This window comes from Chionomys nivalis, chromosome X (assembly GCF_950005125.1).
Source record: "Chionomys nivalis chromosome X, mChiNiv1.1, whole genome shotgun sequence".
NCBI lineage: Eukaryota > Metazoa > Chordata > Mammalia > Rodentia > Cricetidae > Chionomys > Chionomys nivalis.
The window spans coordinates 119192732-119205783 of NC_080112.1; the positions used below are offsets into that span (position 1 = coordinate 119192732).

At 40.8% G+C, this 13052-nt stretch overlaps 1 protein-coding gene across 4 annotated transcripts in view; it reads left to right on the plus strand.

The window, feature by feature from the left end:
- Nucleotides 1-450: 450 nt before the first annotated feature.
- Klhl13 (kelch like family member 13) overlaps nucleotides 451-13052 on the plus strand; it is a 178077-nt gene continuing 165475 nt past the window's right edge. For 2 of the 4 annotated variants that reach the window (XM_057760279.1, XM_057760286.1), the window contains exon 1: nucleotides 451-578. The gene's annotated coding sequence lies outside the window, so the exon portion shown is untranslated. Of the gene's footprint in view, nucleotides 579-663; nucleotides 765-3885; nucleotides 3985-13052 lie in introns of those variants that run through there. The other 2 variants (XM_057760280.1, XM_057760281.1) reach the window with 2 other exon arrangements.

Genomic DNA, 13052 nt, shown 5'->3' on the forward strand with positions numbered 1-13052 from the left:
CAGGTTTATTTTGAGTTTTGGGCCCCACTGAGGTAATGCGACATCTCTTTCTCAGTACCTCTTTGCTTGGTCTCTGGAGTGACTTCGAAGAGGCCAAAGTTATGGCTGGCAGGGTGCTCTTGGTAACTTCCTTGGAGAAGTCCATGCTCTGCTGTTCCTTGATACTTGACAGTTTTCACTTCTGCCTCCTGGACATTAGAAGCTATGCGGGCTCACACCCAAGTGTCCTGGTTTCAAAGGCTCCCCGGCCACTTGGCAGTCATCCTGCTTCCGGACCCAGCCTTGCCTCTCTCTTTGGCTGAGTGTTCAACTCGGACCCCACACACAGTCCTAGCCCCAGCCTCCGCGCAGGCGCCGGCAGGGCCACCCCTGCCGCCATGTTTCCCCCGCCCACGCACTCCCCTCCCACCACTCTCCCTCCCCTCCCCAGCTGGGCTCCCGCTCCCCTCCCTTATCCCCCACCCCCTGGTGAGGTCAGGCGGAGGCTCTGCCGCTGCCGCCGCGGCAGCTCAGCTCCAATTCCCAGGCAGCCTGGAAGAGGGACTTTGGCAAATAACCGGAGCGGCGTTCGGGTTAGGGTAAGCGCTCTCCCTCTGCCCGAAGATCTGGAGAAGTGGCCAGGGCGACTAGGGGGTGCAGCGGTGCGGGAGTCTGTGCCTCGCAGCAGAAGGGGACCCGGGCTGCGCTGCGCGACTCCCTCTTTGGCCCTCGGGAGCGCAGCTGCCCGCGGAGGGGCGGCTGGGTGCAGGGACTCAGCCGTCAAGGTGAGGCGGGACCCTGAAGTCCCAGGGGCTCCACGGGCTTCCCCACCCTCTGCACCCGCGGTGCGCGGCACGGAGTTGGGATCTGCGCGGGGAACTGCGAGGCGGGGAACCAGCTCCTCTCTTTGCCCACCCGGGTTTTCAGCCCCGCGCTGTCGCGCGCTCAGAGCTCCGCACCTTTGCACTTTGCAGGTCCCTTTGGCCCTACCAGAAGGGTGGGTACTTCTAGGACCCCAGTCAGAACTCAGTTTTCCTGGGCTTCTTTGTCATCCTTCCAAGATCTTCTCTGGTTTTTCCCTGTCGCTGCCGTGATCCTCTAGGGTTCCTCTGTCAACCTCAGCCTCACAGTCTCTCGTCCTCTAACAGTTTCTACTTTGTGCTTCCTAAACCATCCCGCTTTCAGAATTTTGAGAGACTCCATCGCTGGCTCCCCAGTCGAGAACACTTCTTTTTCCTCCAAGCTTTTTAACTTAGTTCTGAATGTCTTCAATTGTGAATGCCTTGGCTCTTTTCACCCCCTTTTAAAACTCCCCGTTGATGATTTATTTTCTTGGAGTCTTACAGGGTTCAAGCCTATCATTTACAGAAAAAAAATGGAACAAATTTCTCTATTAAATATCATTTAAGAAGCATCTGTTGAGGAACTTGAGAGGTTTCTTTCTAGGTTTTAATAACTTAGTCCAAACACCAGTCACGTAAAATGTGTGTATATATGTTTGGATGAAATGTTTGTACGCGGCCCTAAACCTTCCTGGCAGTGGAGCAGGCCAGATTAAAGAAGGTCTGGTGGGGTTTGTAACCCTGCCTCCATTTCTCTATCTATAAATTAGGATGCTCAGCATTTAAGTGTAGTTGGAGGATGACCATAGAGATTTGGAGCGAGTCACTCAGGTTAGTCACTAAGCACATTGAATGGGCACTGAGAAGCATTGGATTCTAAAACTAGCTACCTCTGTTGGGAGGGGACCTGCCTTTTAAAGAGAAGCCACGGTTTCATATGGTACCTTTTGGAAGCTCGTGGTTCTTTCAAAACAACCGAACAAAACCAAGCCCCCCACTTTTTTAGCCATTTCACTTTCTTCCCATGTCGTTGCCATGTTAGTTCCTGCACTGAGGTGCCTTTGCCCGTTTCCATGCTGTAATTAGTGTAGGGAAATTGAATGGAGAAGCCGAAAGTGGAGGCCGATCCCAGTGAACTAGCACATGCTGACGTGTGCAACCGTGCTTCTAGAGAGAGGTTTTAGCTAGTGCTCAAACTTGAAAACTGAGCAAAATGAGTTAAAGAGCCGTGACATCATTCTATATCTAAAAACATTAGCCCCCTTAGCCACAAGTCCTTATTAATACCCTTACACTTACCAGTGATTGATATGTTTGCTTAATGTGTGACCAGGTGCTGGCATTGCCACAACAGTTCACTAATTAGCAGCAGTCTGGGAAGCAAAGCAAGTTGCCAGTGAAGATGGTGACAGCATTTCCCTCTCCTGGTAGCACTTAAGTTTGGTCGTGAGGCAATGAATGAGAAGAGCTTCTGCTGCAGTATCAAAATGAAGCATTTGGAAATAGACAAGAACTTCAAATGCTCAGTATTTTTAAGTTGCCATCTTTATTAGCAAAATTTAAAATGTGTGGTGTGGTTCTATCGGTTTTAGTCGATGTTTTGAAGTAATTTTCAGAAGAGCATAGAGGCTATCAATGATCAGGTTAGTTAGGTCACTTGCTGCAGATACTTCCTTTTGCAATGAATTTCTAGAACTTACTTTAGTTCTAGTAAAACTTAGAAGGTGATAGGAAAGGGTACTTACCCTAGTAGGCCCACCATGTTCATTTTTTTTGCAACCCATTTTTGAGACATACATTTTACTTGTTTACCTTTGAGATTATTATTATTAAGCCTAAACTAAGATTATCACTAGTGTGACTTTCTAATTAAAAAATATTCATTTTTTTTGGCCTGGAAGATAAAGAAAATTAGTGGGTGTGAGTTAGCCATAAGCATTTTTTCTCTGCATTTTCAATATTTGGCAGATTGTTTGATATACTTAGCGATTATCATATTGAATGTTTCTTTTTCCTTTAAAAAAAATTGAAAAAAGGGTCTCACGAGGCTCATACTTGGCCTCTGGCTTGGTATGTAGTTGAGGGAGAACTTGTGACCCTCTGATCTTCAGCTACTCAGTGCTTGGGTTACATACCACAGAACCAGCTCAGACTAAAAGGATCATTTCTGATTTTACTAAAGCTAACTTCAGGTTCTGCTACTATTCCCTTTTCCTTTTATATTATATTCATTAATTTGATCTGCAGTACTGAAATGAGATTAACCTACATATTCAAATTGCTTAATTTGTGAGGTTTAATATATTATTAAAACCTTTTCTGCAGTTTGTTTCTGGTGTAATTCTACTGTTTACTTCTGTAAACTAGTGTAAAGATTTGGCAAAAAAAATCACATTTTAAAGAAGCATAGAAAGTGTGAAAAACTAAACAGCTCTAGAGTAAGCTTTTCAAAAATAGAGAAAATGGTTTTCTCAGAATGAGAGGTATTTATAGCAATGAAGTTTTTAAGTATTACTAATTAATTTAGTATTTCATGGTATAAAATCCGTTTAATGTCTTCCATGTGCCAAGGCTCTATATAGTAGGCATAGTGGAAAAACTTGTAAGCCTGAATCCTTATAGATTGTAAAAACAGCAAGAAGTAAAATACATAGAGTGTAAAAATCTAGAAAACACCTAGTTTCACAAGGGCGGTGTATGCTGGTGAATGCTGGTTGGCAACTTACCTGGACTAAGAAATATCTAGCTAGTCCGGAGTTTGGGTGTGTCTCTGAGGGCGGTCCTGAGATTAGTGTATGAATCTGAGTGGACGCCACGGGGAAGATCTGCCCTCCGTGTGGGTGGATACCATCCAATTGGCTGCAGAGAACACGTACAGAAGGCGTGTTGCTCTCTCCCACACTTAGGAGAGACACTCTTTCCCCTGCTGCCTTGGACATCGGAACTCCGGAACTCCGGGCTCCTTTGCCTTTGGACTGAGGCTCCACTCTTAACCAGTGGCCCCTTAGGTTCTCAGGTTTTTTGGTCTCCATTAAACTGAGAGTTTCATCGTTGGCTTCCTCAGTTCTGAGGCCTTGAGACGGAGACTGAGCTCTACCCCAGCATCCCTGGGTACCCAGTTTTCAGACAGACTGCTATCGGACGTCTCTGTTGTTGCGATTTGGTAAGTCAATTCCCATAGTATATCTCCCCTCCCAGAACTACATGAATCCCCTATGTGTTCTGTGTCTCCCTCTGGAGAACTCTGGCAACTATATCGCTTCTTAGAGAAGAGGTGGTTTTTGAGTACAGCCCTAAAGAGAAGAGAGAATGCTTTTAGTTTCTCAAGAACTGGGAACAAGCTGGGCCTGGTGGTGCGTGCCTTTAATTCCAGCACTCTGGGGACAACAGGAGGCCGAACCCCATGTGTTTGAAGCCAGCCAGCCTGCCCTATAGAGCTAAGGAGGTTCAGGACAGCTAGGGCTACATTGTTGAGTTCTGTCTCTTAAAAAAAAAAAAATCTGGGTTGCCAGGTGGTGGTGGCGCATGCTTTTAATCCCAGCATTTGAAAGGCAGAGGCAGGCGTATCTCAGTGAGTTCGAGGCCGGCCTGGTCTACAAGAGCTAGTTCCGGGACAGGCTCCAAAGCTACAGAGAGTTGCCCTGTCTCAAAAAACAAACAAAAAATTGGGAACACATTCTCCGGGGAAAATTCAGACATAGGATTCACGAAGAACAGAAAAGACAGTGTGGTAAGGTCTTTAGCAAGGTGGACCAGAGAGTGTTAGAGATAATAGATATACATACGTAGAGTTTGGAAGCCCTCAGAAAGAATTTGAATTTGGTTGTCAGAACAATGGGAAGCCATTAGGGAATCTGAAATTATTGGCTGAAAAAAAAAATAAAACCAAAAACATGTTTTACAGAGCATTAAACTGAATGCCTGGCCCAGTTATTTACGTTAATACATAAGAATGAAAACTCTGGTAAATTCGCTAAATAGCAGTGCTTTTGTTTTTCTACTCTGTTTACAAAGGGACTAGGGAACTAGAAACTCCAGGGCCTGAACAAAGCCTGTTCAAAGCAGGCGGAGCAGTCCGCTTGCCTCCGGCAAATTGTTACCTGTGTTGCAAGGTAAGTTGTCAACAACTTTGCAAAATCCCAGCTTGCCCAGGCCTGGCGGCGCACATACCTCTCATTTCAGCACTTGGGAGGCAGAGGCAGACGGATCCCCGAGTTCTAGAGCAAAGGCTACTCAGGCAGATGTCTGAAAACAACAAAACAACAAAGCCGGAAAAAAAAAAAAAAAAAAAAAAAAACCATCACCATAGCATACAGATCATTGTGCTGTTTAAGAATTTGTTTTTCGAGGACCGATCTGTTAATTTCTTATACATATCCTTCTTTTGGAAGGCTGGAAGTTCCTTTTGTGTACAAAAGAATCGCTTCGATTTTAGGAACGTCGTTTGGACTCTTAAGAGATTTGTTATTTCCTTTAAGAAGTTGCTTCTCCAACATTTCCGTTATCACCATAGATTTATACTTTGAGTTTAGAATTGTCTTAAGGTCTGAGCCTTTAGTTGAAAGCCGTCCAGATTTATTTTATTTTTTTGGTCCCAAGTAGGACTTAGTATGGTTATTAACATCTCCTAAGAGCCAAAGCTGGTGTTGTAGGACATAGTTCTTGTAAAATGACCTCTAGCACCTCCTGCAGGTTCAAATTCCAATGTCTTAACTGAGCAAGCCCAGATCTTCATGACTTGACTCTACAGAGGTTTTCCAACATTTTTATTATGCTAGTACAAATTTCTCTTGGTTTCACTTGTTTTTTTTTCAAATATTACACTTTTGCAATTAGCATTATTTCTGGTTTAGCATTATTTCCACTATAGGAAGCCATGCCATGTAACTCATTTTTTTTTTTAATTCTTTTTCTCTGTCCTTTCAAATCTCAATACTATTCAGGGAACAGCTTAAATACCAGGCCCTGTTGCACCATCTGATATTGTAAATAGCCTCCTTTCCTTTGAAACTGAAGAGTAGGTTCAAACTTGCCCCATTGGGTCATCTTTAAGCTTTTGTGATAACCTGGCTGCTGGCTCTGTGAAGGTGACCCGGACCTCATCTGGTTTGCCTGTTGTTGGCATCCCAAGCACTGGGCCCATGATGTCCTTTCTAGTTACTTAATAATGAATAAATGCTGCCCTGAGAGTGTTCTCATGTTATGTTAATATAGCGCATCATTTAATACTGCTTTGACTTTTACATATCTCTCTGGTATTCTAAAACATTCTATGGGGGAGTTTATTTATGAAGGATAGTTGTTGAGAACATAAACACTGTAGCTAGGCAGCTTGGGTTCTGATTTTCTCTCGGATACTTAGTAGCTGAGGGATGTGGAGTGAGGGAGTAGCATAAACATACCGGACTTGCCTCATCATTTAAGTAAAGTAAACTAAATTTACCCCTTTTAGTATTTTAAATGAATTGGCTAGACCCACAATTAGTTTGAAAAATTTAGACTTCCAAAGCTCTGGAAATTGCTAAAAATTACATTGGGTAAGTTAGGTACCAAAACTCAAGTGGTAACAAAATACAATTTGAAAATATCAAAGTCCCTTTTCTCCTTAGTAGTCATCTTTATTTATATTTATTGTAGAATTTATTAATAGGCTTATGGAATAGTGCCACAGACCCTCGTGGAGTATTACATAATATACACTAATACGAGTTATGGCCCATCTGAAAAGCTGGACACTTCTGAACTGGGATTCTATCTGGCACTGTGGTTTTGAGATAAGAGACTGTACCCCTCGCCTCCTCACAGGCAAGTGCTTCAAGCACGGCTTTGCACATATTAATAGTAAGCTGTTGCTGTGGGTGCTGGAGATTAGGGAGGTAAATAAATTACTTTATCTTCTCAGTGCCTTGCTCATAATGGTTACCATGTAAATGGTTACCATATGAGTACACACTGATTTAGTCACACAACTTTCAATAGAGAGGGCTGTCTGTCTGCTCCTTATATCTGAAGACAGCAGATAGAGCAGGGCAAAAACAACTGAAACTAGCTCAAACCCTGGTCTGTCGGCACTGGTACTTGGTGCTCCGTCTTCTAAGACCATATTTATAGTGTATTTTTGTGCTTTGTTTTGCTCTTTAAACTGTCTATGGTTTTTTATGATAAGAGAGCCTTTTATGTGTGTGTGGGGGTCAGTTAATATGTATTTGTTCTGATGATATACTTACTTTTGAAATTAGTAAACATTTTTTCAATTCATAATTTATATTAAGAATCTGTATTAAAAACAGAAGGAAGGTATCGGACAAAAGAGACCTAATCCCTAGCCTTTAGCAATTCCAAAACCATTCATATTTACATAGGATCATGAGTGTTCAGTGTAATTCTTAATTTTTTATCTTTAAATTTAAATTAATATTAAAACATGCAAAATATAGCCTAAGAGTCAACTGTTAGCTGACCTTGGTGTCCATTACATGGATTTCTTTAATATTACTTCCTTCTCTCATTACCTAATATCTTGGCAGCCATTTTATTCCAACTTGACTATAAAAGAAAACCACCTAGTTTTAAATTAAAGATTGTCTTCATCAGTATTTGCCAATCATAATTGGTATATTTTATGCATCCTTTCACTTTTGTGAAGTATCTATAATCCTGTATCTCAGTGGACTTTTTTCTGGAATTTTTAAAGTTAAGATGGAGCTCTTCAAGCCATCTTCAAATTCCTATTCTTTTTTCTTTTTCTTTTTTTTTTTTTTTTTGGCTTTATTTGAGACAGGGCTTCTCTGTGCAGCTGCCCTGGTTCTTTAGCCAAGTTTGGCCTTGAATTCAGATCCTCCTGCCTCTGCCTCTTGAATGCTGGGATTATGAAGCATGTGCCACGACAGCTTGGCACCCTATTATTCTTCAGTTTGGTCTTTTCATAGTGTCCCAGGTTTCCTAGATGTTTTGTGTCAGGAATTTTTTATATTTAATGTTTTTTTGACTAATATATCAGTGTCTTCTGTTGTTATCTTCTATACCTGAGATTCATCTCTCATGTTCTGTTGGTGACATTCGTATCTGTAGTTCTTGTTCACTTGCCTAGATTTTCCATTTCCAGAATTTCCCGTTTGTGATTTCTTTATTGCTTCCTTTTCCATTTTCAGATCTTGATGAGTTTTATTTGTTTCCTTCAACAGATTGTTTTTACTTTCTTTAAGGGATTTATTAATTTCCTCCATTTTTTTTGTTTGCTTTTCCCTCAATTTCTTTTAGTGATTTACTCATTTCGTCTTTAAGGGCCTCTATCATCTTCATAAAGCTGTTTTTAAGGTTTTCTTGTGCTTCAGCTGTGACAGAGTGTTCAGGACTTGCTATAGTAGGATAGCTGGGTTCTGGTGGTGACATAATGCCTGGCTGTTGTTGTGTTGTTACACTGGTGTCTAAGCATCTGGGTGGGTTAGGGTAATTATAGGTCTAGGTGCCGATTTCTGAATTTGTCTTTATTGGATGGGTGCTTTTACTCTCGGTTTCTGTTTCCTTTCTGGTATTCTGGCTGGAGTGGCTCCATTCTGGCAATTCATTCAGCTAATATATATATGAAGTATATGTACTACATACCAGGCATTACTCTAACCCAGTGGTTTTCAACATGTGGGTTATATATCAATCAGATATCCTGCATATCAGATATTTACATTGCAATTCACAAGAGTAGCAAAGTGACAGTTAAAAATTGCAACAAAATAATTTTATAGTTGGGAGTCACAGTAACATGAGAAGCTGTATTAAAGGGTTAAAGCATTAGGAAGCCTAAAGAACTGCTGCAGTCTAACCCAAACTAACGGAATTGCTATCCATTTCTCCTTCCACGACTCCAGGATCCCTCAGATCCCTCAGATCCCTCAGATCCCTCAGATCCCTCAGACCGGAGTGGCTGGACTGAGTAATCAGAGTGGTAATGTGATGATGTGCCCTTGAGACAGGAAATCAGTCACTTTGCATTTTAAATTTCTTTTGAGACTTTATTTTTTATTTTATGGATATGGGTATGGATGTTTTGCCTGTATATATGTTTTTTATGCACCAACTTAGTGCATGGTACCTATAGATGCCAGAAGAGGGCACTGGGGAGGCAGCAAGGGGGCTTGGGGAGGCCAAAAAGCAGTCACTAAATCGTCTGTAATTCCATTACAGGTGATGGTGAGTTGCCATGTGGGTGTTGGGAATTGACTCTGGGCCCTCTAGCCCTTGACCACTGAGCCATCTCTCTAGCCACAGTTTAGATTGCACGAAGCATCTATTGTATGTCAAGAGTCAGAACATGAACTATTTTTTAATTTACATTTTTCATAGTCTCTTCATGGACAGTTGTAAGTCTGAGATGACCCCTCAACAGTTATTGAGGTCATGTTGTATTGCTAGAATCTTTTCTTTTATTTAAACATTCATATATTTCCTTAAATTTCCATTATGACCTGCGGGAATGGTCACTGGTGTTTTTCTCTGTTGGGCCAAGTTCTTTTAATTCAGTGGTACACATTGTTTGCTCAGGAATGGTCGAAATGTTAAAATGTTTCAGATTCCTAGCATTGGTGGGTAAGAGCTAGACTGACAGTCAGGGCTTTGCCAAGGAACCGGCATCGTCAGAAGAGAGATTCTTAGAACATAGTCATCATGAACTTAAACCTCACAGTGGAGGGGTCAGGGCTTTGCCCTATTATCTGAACACTCGCTGATTGGAGGTTGTCTTTCCAAGTTTAAATTGTCGTTTGTTTACAGTCTGTTAATTGCTGACTACTGGAAGAGTGGAGGCTAGAGCAAAGTTAAGGCAATCCTTAACATTTTTAGAAAAGTTTTCTATCATTTTAGATGGTTTTTGAAATAGGACAACAGTGCCCGTTACAGCACAATAGTTTGATTTGCTACAAATGAGAAAGATTTTTTTTTTTTTAAAAAAAAGGCAAGTGAAAAAAGGGGGTTGAAAGTAAATGGGACAAGTCAAACACTAAATCTTTCAACTGTTTTTCATCATTGCTGTCGTCCCACTTTCATGGTTTGCTCATGCCAGATGCAGCTCCTGGGACCTGCCATTGCTGCGCTGTTGTTAGTACGGAAAGAACATGGGCGTAAGGGGTGGGGATGCAGTGATTCAGGCAAAGCCTTTGCCGTCTATAGGCAGGTGCTTTACATTCTATCCAGTAAAGAGGGTAGGGGAATCGTAGTGCATTTTTGAACCTGCTTTTAAAAACCAAACATTAGTAAAGAATAGTTCATTTTGAGCCTTTACTGCTCTACTCTTGGGTATTGCTGAATGAGAAGACAGTACAGTTTAATGGCTTAGGCCCAAAAAATCACACATTTGCATTGTGCATTTGAGGTAAATTGTTTTCTCTCTCTGAACCTTATTTTTCTCATGTAAAGTATCTGATTTAGTTGAAGTGTTAAATAAGGAATGTAAACCTAGCAGTGGTGGCACACACCTTTCATCCCAGCACTTGGGAGGCAGAGGCAGGTGGATCTCTGTGAGTTCGAGGCCAGCCTGGTCTGCACAGAGAGCGTTTCAGGACAGCCAGGGCTACATGGAGAAACTAAACCATAAAGCGCTTGGCACAGCTCACAGCACACACTACATAGAGCTGCTCTTTTGTTTGACTTGTTTTTATTTTCTCAAGACAGGTTTTCACTCTGCGCAGTACATGGACCTGAAATTCTTGCTATAGTCCTTGCTGTCCTTAAACTTGGGGACAGTCCTCTTGCCTCAGCCTCCTGAATGCTGTGGTTTTAGACATGCACCATTTTGCCTGGTTAGCTATTTTATTGCTGTTAACTCTTTTCCTAGATTAGTGGCTGAATTAGTTGAAAATGTGGCCAAACACAGATGCATTGCTGTTCATACATGGAACAGAAATGTGAGAGATTTGTGTGTCTTTGTGTAAATCCAAGCTAAAATACCATTTTAATGTATTTACAATAACATTTTTACTGACAGATAGGAAGTTTATGCTAAATGTATACTTTATTTAAGTATGTGTCACTGTTTTCTTTTTTCTTTTTTATGATTGTCATTACTCTGATTTTCTTCAGTTTTGAAGGTTCCATTGTCATTCTTTGTTTTTTAGTCTTTATATTGATATTTTAAAATTTTTAAACAATGGCTTTTATTATGATATTTTTGTGCATGTTTGTCACTGTAATGTGATTGTATTGTGTTCATATTTATCTTATATTATCCTCTCTTATCTGTTCTTCCCTTTCTTGCTGCTCTCCTTTCTCTTCCCAAATGGTCCCTACTTTTAATTTTATGATGTATTAAGTCTAAGTCTCATATGTGAGACAGAATATGTGATATTTATTTTTTTCCCCAATTACTCTTTCTTGTTCTCTCTTCCCTTTCTTTGGAACACTGCTTCCCTTTTACAACCTTTTTACTTTTGTGTGTGTTTTCATATAGGAGAATAAATGAGACATTTTGATTTATTTCCTTTATGTGTATGCTTGTCTCTACATGTAAGTATGTTTATGTGTATGTGGGTACCTACAGAGATCAGAAGAGTGTCTAGGTTCCTGGAAAGGGAGTTTCAGGAAGTTCTGACTCCTCCAGTTTGGGTGCTAGGAATGGAACTGTCTTTCTTATTAATCACATAGTTTCATTCTTCCTTGTGGTGGAATAAAACTCCATTGTGTATATATGCTACCATTTTTTTCTTACAAAGATTTTAAGTGTGTGTGTGGTGCGTTGGAGTTACAGGTGGTAGTGAGCTGCCAAATACGGAGTTTGGGAAATGAACTTGGATCCTCTGTGAGAGAGGAATGTGTTTTTAGCTGTTGAGCCATCTTTTTAGCTCCCAGTCACCCCCATTTTGGACTCAATTTTTATTGGCACGTATTCATTGCCTATCGTTATGTCTGATGCCCTAGGTTTTTATTTCCACTACTGCAAAATAAAAGTAATTTTGGAAAAATTAGTTTTATTATACTCTTAGAGAAGAGTAGTTTAAATGTTAAAAAAAAAAGGTAATGCCTTTTATCATAGATCATCCTTTGTTTCTGTTAAGAAGAGTTTATTGGCATTGCAAGGGGTCAGTGCGCTGGAAAGTAGACAGAATGCTACCTGTAACAGCATTTTTAGTTTGAAGTATAGTTAGTTATCCTTATTTTATTTATCCCTGCACAATCTATACGGTGAGGTTGAGTAACTTGCTGTGAGGCACAACTAGGAGCTGAGTATCTCTCATTTCTAAGCTAGAACTAATGCACTAATGATATAAGAAACTGTCTAGTGTCGTGAGATGAGATATTTGTACACTGTGTGAAGGTGTATTGCTGGGATTGGTATAATAAAAAGCTGGAGGCCCAATAGCTAGGTAGGAGGGATAGGTGGGATTTCCAGGGAGAGAAAGGGAGAGGAGGAGGAATCAAGGCACGTAGGAGATGCCAGAAGATCCAGAGAAGAAACAAGGTGTGAGATGGAAAGAGAGGTAATGTCCCGTGATAGAACATACATTAATAAAAATGAGTATTCTAAGTTGTAAGAGCTAGTTGAAACAAATCTAAGCTAAAGACCAAGATTTCATAATTAATAAGAAGTCTCTGTGTTGTTATTTGGGGTTGGTGGCAGAAAAAGAAAGTCCATCTACACTTTAGCCCAAAGGATCTTTTATCAATAAAGTGAAAATAAAGGAGCAATAATAGAAATACCAGGCATCGTTCTTTTTTTGTTTGTTTGTTTGATTGGTTTTTTGAGACAGGGTTTTTCTGTAGCTTTGGAGCCTGTCCTGAAACTTGCTCTGTAGCCCAGGCTGGCCTTGAACTCACAGAGATCCACCTGCCTCTGCCTCCCGAGTGCTGGGATTAAAGGTGTGTGCCATCACTGCCCGGCCAGACCAGCCACCATTCTATACATGTAAACTTTCTTATACAATTTGTTATTTATTAAAATGAGTTATAGATATACTAAGAGGGTTTCCAAGTGCCTCTTGGCATCATACAGGTACAATATCCATTTAAACATCAATGAACAGGCATTTGTTTAACAATGATTTGTAGAGCACTAGTGGAGATTAAAATGCATCCACTATCTGGAAATAGCTTACAGGCTAACCAGGGACTGAGAACATTAAATAATTTGAGAATTCGATGCCAACCAATGGTAATGATAATGTAAATCACTGAATTGTTCCAATGTGTGTAATGAGCCTGACATTGTTCCAAGTACTTTCTATACATTTGTACACTTAATTTAAA